The sequence below is a fragment of the Dermacentor albipictus genome, chromosome 1 (genome assembly GCF_038994185.2).
Source record: "Dermacentor albipictus isolate Rhodes 1998 colony chromosome 1, USDA_Dalb.pri_finalv2, whole genome shotgun sequence".
NCBI classification, from domain to species: Eukaryota; Metazoa; Arthropoda; class Arachnida; order Ixodida; family Ixodidae; genus Dermacentor; species Dermacentor albipictus.
Genome location: NC_091821.1, coordinates 149,457,781 through 149,468,860, shown reverse-complemented (window position 1 = coordinate 149,468,860; position 11,080 = coordinate 149,457,781).

Below are 11,080 nucleotides of genomic sequence, written 5' to 3'. Positions count from 1 at the left end.
TGAAGATGATGAGCAAAACGAGAACAAAGTGAGAGTAGGAGCCAACGTTTCGACAAGTGGACGTTTCGACAAGGCCTTGCCTTGAAGAAGACAAGTCCACTTCTCGAAACGTTGGCTCCTGCTTTGCCCTTGTTCTCATTTTGCTCATCGTCTTGAAGAGGAGAATGTCCAATGCAAGCCTAAGATTCCCGAGGTATTCCACGTTGATCCTCACTCCTAAGCGTTCCCAGTTTAATAGCTTGAATACTTCTTCCAAGCACGCAGTGACTAGCATTGAAGAGATTGTGCCCCATTGTCTGACCTTTCTTTACAGGTATCTTCCTATTTTATTTTTGTGGAGGATTAAAGTAGCTGTGGAATTTCTGTAGACATTTTCTAAGATATTTACGTAAGCTTTTTTGTACTCGTTGATTATGTAATGCCTCTATGACTGTTGGTATCTCTACTCAATCAAATACTTTTTCGTAATCTATTAAAGCCATATAGAGAGGCCGTTTGTGCTCTGCTGATTTCTCGATAACCTAATTGACGACATGGATGTGATCCATCGCAGAGTATCCCTTCCTGAAGTCAGCCTGTTCCCTTTGTTGACTGTAGTGCAGTGTTGCCCTTATTCTATTGGAACTTATCTTGGCGAATATTTTATATAATACTAGAAGAAGCTAATGGGCCTATAACTTTTCAATTCTTTGCCGTCTCTCTTTTTGTGGATAAGCATAATTTTGGCATTCTTCCAGTTATCTGGGACCCTTGAAGTCGTGAGACAGTTTGTATAAAAGGCTGCCAGTTTTTCAAGCATTATGTCTCCTCCAGCTTTGATTAAATCGACTGTTATTCCATCCTCTCCGGCCGCTTTTCCCCGTTTCATGCCTAGCAAGGCCTTTCTGACCTCATCTCTAGTTATAGGAAGAGTTTCTGTGTACTGTTCATTATTGTTTCGAATAGAGTGCTCCTGAGACCTCTGGGTACTGTAAAGGTCAGAATTCTTCCGCTGCTTTTATTATACCTTCGAGATTTTTGATGATATTACCCTGCTCATCTTTCAGTGCATACATCTTGGTTTGTCCTATGCCAAGTTTCCTTCTCCCTGATTTCAGGCTGCGTCCACTTTTAACGGCTTCTTCAGTCTTTCTCACGTTATGATTTCTAATATCACTTATTTTCGCCTTGTTGATCAGTTTTGCAGTTCCGCGAATTCAATCTTATCTGTTGAGTTGGACACTTTCATTCTTTGTCGTTTCTTTATTAGGTGCTTTGTTACTTGGGAAAGCTTGCCTACTGGTTGCCTTGGTGCCTTGCCTCCCACTTCAATTGCTGCTTCTGAAGCCAGCCTAGTCACGGTTTCATTCATTACCTCTATGTCTTCTTCATCTCTCTGTTCTAAGGCTGCATATTTGTTCGCAAGTACCTGCTTGAATTGGGCTGCTTTTACCCTTGCTGCGTCTAGGTTGGCCTATTTCTTCCTGACCTATTTCCTCTTTCTCACTTCAAATTGACGTGAATCCTAGACCTCACTAACCTATGATCACTGACTTTACCCTACCTAACACTTCTACATCCTGCACTATACTGGCATCGGCAGAAAGTATGAAATCTATTTCATTTCTTGTTTCACCATTAGGGCTTTTCCAGGTCCACATTCTATTGCTACGCCTCCTGAAGAAGGTGTTCATTACTTGTGGCTTATTACTTTCGGCGAATTCTGCCAGCATCTCTCCTCTAGTGTTCCTAGGATGGGCGCTGTAGTTGCTAATTGCTTGCTCACCAGCCTGCGTTTTTCCCAACGCTTTGCATTGAAGTCGCCCATTACTACAATATACTGGGTTCGCACTTTTCTTATGGCTAATTCAACATATTCATAAAACTGATCTATTCATCATCATCATGACTAGACGTTGGAGCGTTGGCTTGTATTACCTTTATTCTATAACTCTTAAGATTTATAACGGCTAGCGCTATCCGCTCATTAATGCTTTAGAATTCGTCAATGTTGCCCGCTATGTCTTATGGTTTAGGAATCCTACAACGTATAGTTTCGGTGGGAGGCCTCTACAGCAGAGTACGTGCCCGTTAGTCAGCACTATATAAGCCTCACCAGTTCTTTTAATCTCACTAAGGCCAATGATATCCCAAACAATGTCTTATAGCACCTCAAAGAGTCCTGCTAAGCTCGCTTCACTCGAGAGAGTTCTGGGTGTTAAACGTTGACAAGGTCAATTTCCTTTCGCGGCCTGTCCGGGTCCACAGTTTCTTAGCACTCTCTGCTGCGTTACAGGTCTGACCGTCGCCTTGGAGGTGCTCCGCAGCTGCCGGGGACTGAGGGCCATTGGTTGACCGAATGAGTCATTTGTGAGGGAGTGGCCGGAAACAGCCTCAAGGAGACGAATTCTTGTTCTGGTGAGGGAGTGTCTTTTGTTCAAGCTTAGTGGCTCTTCCTAATTTTGTGCTGTACCTGTATTAGTATAGTCCCACTGGCTCTCGGCACCTTTTGCCGGTGTCAGGCGCTACTCCAAGCCTGGAGATGTAGCGTACTGGAGGAGAATAATTCGAGCTTACCACCTTTAGATTAAAGAAAAAACGTGGATTTGAAGAATTTTCTTTATTATATAGCACGTTAAAGATCACCTTACAGAAAAAATCTCTGAAGCAGTGATTCACTACAACGCAGTACAAAGGCACCAAGTACTCTTTGTAATAATTAATCAAAAATGCCCGATGATCTAACAAACCTAAAAGAAACACTGCTAGTCTTTATAATGTAGTCAAATTTGACAATTTGGAGGACGCTTAAGGTTTGCCTTTAAGAGTGGAACGCGGTAGCATTCGGAGGCCGCTGACTGCTTCTAAGACTTCCCGGCAACTGCAGCTTATGTAACTGTAATGTATCACGAAACGCTAGCGGCGAACGCTATGCACAAAGGCGTATTTTCTGGTAGAAATGCGGCCTCTTGCGTGAGCCGCGATGCGGCGGAGGTGAGCGCAGTGACGTAGCTAGGTCGTCTGGCACCCGGGGCCCATAGGTCTTCTGTCACCCCCCCCCCCGGGTGTAGCCGGCGGAAAGAGGGGTCTTCAGACGTGTATGACACCCCCCCCCCTTTGGCCCCTTGCACCCGGGGCCCACGGCCCCCCGGCCCCCCCTGTTGCTACGCCACTGGGTGAGCGCCATCTGGAAGTGTTTCAAGGAAGCGGGCGCGCCGCTACGTGGACTCCTATAGATATTCACGCGCCGGCGCGGCAAATGGCGGACGCAGTCGGCGGTCTATGAATTGAAGAAACTCTGGCAAAGGGGTTTGCTTGAGTTTTCGCATAACATAATTGTATTTTCTTGTATATTCAAATTACATTCCGAGAGCTACTATATCTGTAGGTTGTGTGTATGTCGTACTTAACAATTTTTCTACGTATTTTAGCTTAAGAAATACAATTAGTTCAGGAAGTTCCTTGCGCCACATGGAGGGCTTGGGTAGCGGTGGTTCGGAAATCGTTTTGCCGAAACAACGACACCGGATTTTCGGCCACAAAAGTTTTGTACAGTGATAAGTGCGCACTCGCAAGCGACAAGCGTGCCTTTCGAGCGATCGACCAGCGTGAGCAACGCCCAGACGCCGCGCGTCCCACCGCGGTAGCCAGGGCTACACCTAGCCATCCAACTCAACCAGGATGGCGTTCCGTGAACCCCCACCTAAGGCGCACTGCTTCACCTTGAGCGCCCCAACGAGCAACAGCGCCGATGAAATAATCGACGACATCGGATAAACTGTTGGGCCAGAAGGCCTTGAGACCCTCGGACACCAGAGAGGAGTGAAGTTCATCGCAGCTGTTGCGTCCACAGCAGCCAATAGCCAACTACCATCCCGGGGCTCCTTCGTTCTGAATGGTGGCTCGGTCCCAGGCGCCAAGTCGGACCACGAGTCCTCTATATTTCCGTGTTCCCCCGTACATGGAATACGCCGCACTTGCAGCAGTCCTGTCTCCGTATGGGAAAGTTCTTCCAATTCAAGAATCACAGTTCACAGGGAAACGCAAAATCGGCACCAGCGTAAGGGTCATTCGCATGGAAATGGCGAACCCCGTGCCAAATTTTATGTCAATGCAAGGCCATCGCATCATGTTCGGCTACCGAGGAATTCGGAAGGTGTGCTCGCGGTGTGGGATGGAAGGACACCTACGGAAGGCATGCGAGACACCACATTGCTAAAGGTGCGAAGTTTTCGGTCATAAGACCGCCAAGCGCACGTCCCCTTGTCACCGCTGTGCCGGGAACCACGTCACAGCGGACTGCGTCTCGCCCATATCCTATGCCACGGCTGCCGCAAAGACTAACACCCCTGTCAGCAACGAAGAAGACGGCGACCAACAAGAGCATGATGAGCTCCCCAAAGAACAGCTCAAAGGTGACCGAGACCCCGATGTGCAGAATTCGTCTGAAGAACCTCGCCGCAACGAACGTTCCGAACGCCTGTCTTCCTCGGAAGATGAGCAGTTCCCACCACTCCCCTCTGCTGAGAAGAGCAAGTCAGCGCAACCGAGGCAAGCTCAAGCGACACGCACTCTGCCCCACAACTCATAATCGACGAGTGAGCGGACTTCACAGCGCACGAAGACAGTGTGCCAGCCGGCGAGCTCACCGACAGGCCGCGTCATCCAGTAGGCCGTGGCCACCGCCCCCAGCTCCAGCAGACGCCGACACCTGGCACCACGCGAGAAACTGTACTTGCCCAAGCCAGCGGATTCCGTATCCCCCGAACAACCGACTCGTCGTTAAAGGATCCAGTAAGTCAAGCTGCCGTCCTACCCCTTATGGCTGAAGCAATGGACACTGATAAGCAGCAGATAAGCAGCAGATAAGCAGAGAGCACGTGAAACAGAAACGGACTCGAGCAATTCTCATAAAGAGAGGAAATATTAAGTCCCGAGCAAGCTCCGCACGGCGGAACTCTTTAACTAGGCCTGTAAATATGGCGACGTTTTTCGCTTGCATCATGGCGATGGTGCATTTCCTCTCTCTGAAAGTTCAAGGGTTCCGGTCCGTCGACAAACAGAGAGAGGTGCTGCACTTCACGCAAGCACGGGGCGTCGACGTGCTTTTCTTCCAAGAATGTAATTTCCGGACATGCCTTGATGTATCAAACTTTAAGACCTGTTTTGTTGTCGATGTCTTCTTTTCACTGAAAAACGCTGTGTCTTGTGGCGTGAGAGTAGTGTTTTTAAACCGTAGTTTTAGGAAGGGACCGCATTGTACGTACGGTTTAGACGGCCGCACATTAGCAGTCGATTCTCTGCTGAACACGAGACGGGTTAGGAAACTAGTGATATATGCACCCACACGCCAATCCAATTGAACGCAATTTTTCGAACCACTTGACACATTAATGTTCGAGAGCCTTACCCGACATTCATAGTCAGTGATTTCAACTGTTGCCTAAACGAGGGCCATAATGTAACATAGTAAACGACAAAAGCGGACACTCGAGCCGTTGCGAGGCGGAGCTATGGAGCTTCGCCGATTCCGCTAGGTGGCACAGCACATCAAGAAAAAAACGGAAGACACTTTGTCGAGACTAAAGTGTGAAACGGCGGACACCTGACACCATTGGCAATGGCGATTTGTTGCGCCGGAAACACCACGGAGGCAAACAACTCGTACACAGTTATGTTAATGTTTATTTTTTTATTAAATGCCTGCAACGTCGTTTACGCCTATGTCTATCGTTTCGATGTCTTCTGAGTCCATCATATCAAAGCTGTCATCTGGGAGGAAGTCGCCTTGCAACTCATGGCCGGTGAACTCCTTGTGCTTTAGTTGGTCGACATCCAGGATGGCTGCTTTGCAGCGCCAAACTATTGCAGCGCCGTTTGTGGATCAAGAGGAGACGCGTCTTCCATGGCGGTGTCGGGGTGTAGTTAGCCATCCTCATCATCCACTTCGCTCGATTGACTTGTGCTTGCTCGGCTTGCCGCGGCAAGATGGCGGTCACGGCGCTTCCGAGCTTCATTTGCCTTGGTACCCGGAGATGCCACGAGTCGCTTCAAACGCATTACCTCTCTTGCGTTGACCCGTCACGTCCCTGGACTCTGTAGTGTCGGACGCGCCTCGCCGCCCTGATGCATGCGACGTATACACTCAGCCTCTCTTGAGCGCCGCTTGCGTTCAGCGGCTGCCGCACGTCGTGTGTTGGGAGACACTGGTTTGGCGAGACGAGGCATCCTTCCCTCACGATACCGCAAAGTAAACTGCCGCCCCCACCGCCGCCGCCCCACCGCACGCAAGCAGACGGTCGCCACGCGCGCCTCGCGACAGTGACGTCAGGCCACACAGCGCCCAATCAAGAGGCCAGCTAAAGCGCCGGATGACAGTGACGTCAGGGCGCACCGTCGAACACACGGCCGCCACGCATGCCGGTGTGATGAGTCATCCCGCGCGACGCCGAACCACCCCGACCACTGCAGTTGACAACAGTGACGTCACGCACGCGGCCCAATCAGGAGGCGCCCACCTGTGCCTAGCGACAGTGACGTCACGACACAGAGGAGACCAATCAGGAGGTTGGAAAGCTGTGACAGTTTCTGTTAACAGCGGATGACCTTGACAATGAGCCATTAAAGGCTTCCGCCTTGTAATGTGGCTGTGGCTGCGGCTAGCAGTTTGACAGGTGGTACGACCAAACACGTGCGAAATCTATATAGTCAGGCCCCGTCACCGGGCTCTTTCTGTAAAATGCACCCGAGGATCGTTGTTGGGTTTTTCTGCCAGCGTCTGGCACTGCATTACTTCTTCGTCGGCGTTTCATGGTAAGGTCACAGGAAGTTCTTTTGCACGTTTTGAAAGATTTATTCTCTTCGTATTTCGTTACGTCACTGTTAGCCGCATTAACGAGTGACCGTGGCCTTGAAGACATAAACAGCGGCTGCCCATTTGCTATGCAGACTTTCATTTCGGATTATTTTTTTTTTTATGCGCAGCAATGAGCGGGATGCTAGCCATAACAGCGACGCGGCAGCGCCCGAGCTTCGAGGCACGTTCGATACACTGACGAAGTTCGAAAATAAAATAAAATGGTTCGGTAAGAAATGGGGCCTATGAACACATGCTGTTCAATGCTGAGAGCTTTATGTTACGCGCAGCAGCCTCTGAAAAAGCATGGTGCTCTACTTTTGCAAAAGAAATGTAGCTATTTCTAAAGCGGTACACGTGCAATATTTGCAGTATGGCAGTAATGCGCGCTCTCTTACCCTCTGTAGCAGGCTATGTGCGCTCGAGCGTTTTTAGCTGTTTTGCACTGGGCTGAAGTTAGGTATTTTCATTTTTTCTGTATGGAGTCCTCACCGTGGAAAATTTCTTGTTTCTTAGCATTTATAACACTGCTTCCTTGACCTTAGATCAGAAAAATATGCATTACACGAAGGAACGCAGTATCTCCATTCTAAAGCTCTGAAGGCTACAGTATTGCTTATAGCAAGGAACGTAGCGTCTACATTCAATTGCTTTGAAGCCTCCAGTATTGATTACCTTCTGCCTGTCATTCTACGTATTGCAGGAATCTCCACTATTTCCTCAATATGCATGCTACAGCCAAAGGACATCATGCATATTCAAGGGCAAATTTCTAAGTATCCGAAGGCGATTGCAAGGCTTCGAAGACAGCAGGGGAAGACCCCCAACACAAAGTGAAAAAAATAATTAAATTATGGGGGTTTTACGTGCCAGAACCACTTTCTGATTATGAGGCACGCCGTAGTGGGGGACTCCGGAAATTTAGACCACCTGGGGTTCTTTAACGTGCACCTAAATCAAAGTACACGGGTGTTTTCACATTTCGCCCCCATCGAAATGCGGCCCCCGTGGCCGGGATTCGATCCCGCGACCTCGTGTTTATCAGCCCAACACCATAGCCCCTAAGCAACCACGGCGGGTCCCTAACACAGAGTGCTTAATTGCAGCTGTTTAATGACGGACGCACTGGCTTATACATTCGAGATGAGGATGTTGGTGCATGCCCAAATATTTTTGTAGCCATTTTATTTTGGCATGCAACCATTCACATAATTACGCTACCTTTATTCACCCTCCTTCACAGAAGTACATGAAAAAGCGTCATATTTTTTCATTCTAAAACCGCTCCATTTTGAGCAATTAATTGCTGGCGTCTCTGTGCAGTTGTTTTGTTTTTTCATCATCTGGATAGTTGAAACACGTCTTGCATGTGCTTTCCTTCTGGAAAGTTATTGCCATCTCGCCATCAATTTCCGACTATTATCCATTATACCGGTGCCACACGAGCACTTTCCTTCGCGATCAAGCCCGATCCGGATCTAAATTGCCTCCCTCGCATAGCTTGCGCAAAAGAACCAATCGCGACCGAGAAATTCAAATCGGATCGGGCTTGATCGCGATTAGTAGTGTGCCGGGAGACACTCGTATTACTTGCATTTTGCAGTTTCTTCCCGTTTTCATGTATCTGCCTCTTATAATCTTGCTGTAATAAATTGTCTGCTATTTTCGTGTTCATGGCTGTGCAGCAAGTCGATATATATTTAAGGAACATGGTACATTTATTTACTATACTCCTTTTGGCGTGAGTTACTAGACGTACAATATCACAAGCGATAAAGTTCTATTTCATCAACAGTTGGCATGATTGCTACGCTAAGTTACAGCTTGAAACAGCAAATAGAAATTTAAATAAAGTTAACATCAACTGAAACCCCTTTGCGCGCTCGTCGTCGCAACATATAAACAGCGGCACAAGCGCCTGCATGAAACCGCTCGATTAAAGCAACGGTATGGGTCACATAAAATAGTAAAAGAAACAAAACTGAAATAATGGCCTCCGAGATTCGACGGCGTGCGGCGGCCATCTCGGAGGCTGGTGTGTTTCGCCGATTCGGCGCTGAGAGCCAAAGTCGGCCGCAGGCGCCTGCTGGAGTGTCCACTCTTAACGTTTACTGTAGTACTCTATGCGAGGGCCACGACCCTCGCGGACCCGGACTGTCCCGTCACTATCGAAGAATACGACCGTTACGCCGGCTTGCCCAACAGTTTCGTCTTTCCGATGCGTGGGTGCAGTTGCACGAGGACGTATTCGGGCCAACTTGGGAAAGAGGCCGGTCAGCAAGCACGCTAGATCAATGAAGTACTTAGGCGAATGCCCGTCGTCCGCAATGCAGACACGATTACGTTTGCAATGCAAGACTATCTCGACTTGCTGAAAGTGAAGTACGAAACTTTACGCAGACTATCGTCTAGAGCTGCCAGTCAGGCTGCCACCCAGAGTGGTCCTCAGTCCGACCCAGCCGTGCTCTGGTACATACGAGCGGGCTCGGCAAAGGAAGAAGGCTCTACCCGAATCCCTCATGTCACGCTTCCGGATGGAACTCGCAGTGACCGCTCGTCAGATGTTTGAAAAGTCTTAAAACAGCATGTCCGCGGGGTGTTTACTGCCGATGAAGGCAGTCGCGCAGGAATGGTTACGGCGAAGGACTGAGGGAGTTCTGTCAAGCCTGCCTCAAGTATCAGACAACGCCATACAGCACCTGTGCCAGCCAGCGACACTCGAAGAGCTTCGAGCAGTAGTAAAAGACATGAATGCCTCCTCTGCGCCCGGCCCAGACGGCATCCCAATCCAGTTTTACATGCGATTTTTCGATGCCATGAAAGGAATGTTTTCGTTCATGGTTAATAAGTTCATATCAGATGGCATTTGGTCAGATTCTTTCCGCGATAGCTGGATAGTCCTCCTCCCTAAGTCAGGCTGCCAACCCTCCGACCCATGTTCTTCGCGGCCGATTACGCTCTTAAACGCGGACTACAAGATAGTTTCGTCAACGCTAGCGAAGTGAATAAATAATGCTCTTCCAGGCATAATCAGCCAGACGCATATGTGTAGCGTATTAGGCCGATCAATTTTATCATCTCTAGCATTGACAAGGGATCTTTTTACTTTCGCTTCTCGGACACAAATTGTAGGATGGTTCATTTCGCTGGACCAAGCGAAAGCTTTCGATCGTGTTGCGTATCGGTGTCTATTTGGCGTGCTGGAAGCATTCGGTTTTCCTACCAAATTCGTATATAAGATCGGCCTCTTGTACTGGGGCTTATCGTCCAAGCTGCTCGTCAACGCTTGCCTAAGCGATTCTTTCCCGGTCACACGTGGCCTTAGGCAAGGGCGTTCACTGAGCCCTTACCTGTTCGTTCTGTCTTGACCCTTTGTTGCGCAGCATTTCACTTTTCCCAGCAATACATGGCTTACCGTTGCCAAGCCAAGGAGAGATAAAGGTGTTTGCATCTGCAGACGACGTGTCCCTCTTTTTAAGAAATGAAGACAGCTACTATGCCTTCTTACGTTTAACGATTACTCTGAATTATCCGGAGTCCTTCTGAATAAAGACAAAAGTAAGGCGATGGACTTTGGCAACTTTACACATGCCCCTGACGGAGAAGTTAGTTGCGTGGGTAGCAAGGATAAAAGTCCTCGGAGTATTTTTCCTCACGTCTAGCGAAGTGGCGCAGGAGACGTGATTCGACCTGCGTAAGAGGGAAGAAAAGCTGTCAGTCGCATCAAAGTTCTCGTTGACGCTAGCCTAGCGCAGCTACATAGTAAAATCCAGCATTTGCGCAGCTTTTTCTTACGTCGCACACACAGCGCGCCCACCATGCAAGGCTTCACAGCGGCTAGCTACACTCTGTGGTTCTTTCCTCTGGGAAGACAAAACAGAATTAGTGGTACGTCGACTACTTCGGCTTCCAACGAGCCTGGGTGGACTTAGCATCCCGTGTACCAGAACAATGAGCTCCGTCCTCGCATTGCGAGGTTTTTACGACCTCGTGAACAATCCTGAATATTCAGACAGGAAACTTGTCGATTATTTCCTAGGAACGTCCAGGAAGTTCTTTTTATCAGGAATCAGAACAGGACCTACGGCGGAACAGGCACCGCCATTTTATAAATATGTATGCAGCAGCCTACAGTCAATTAGATCAACTTTACCAGATGTAGATATAGTTGACCACCGGCAACGGAGGTGTGCGAATTACCAGCAATAGAGCCCTTGACGCAGGAAGATCTGCAGCGTTGCATGA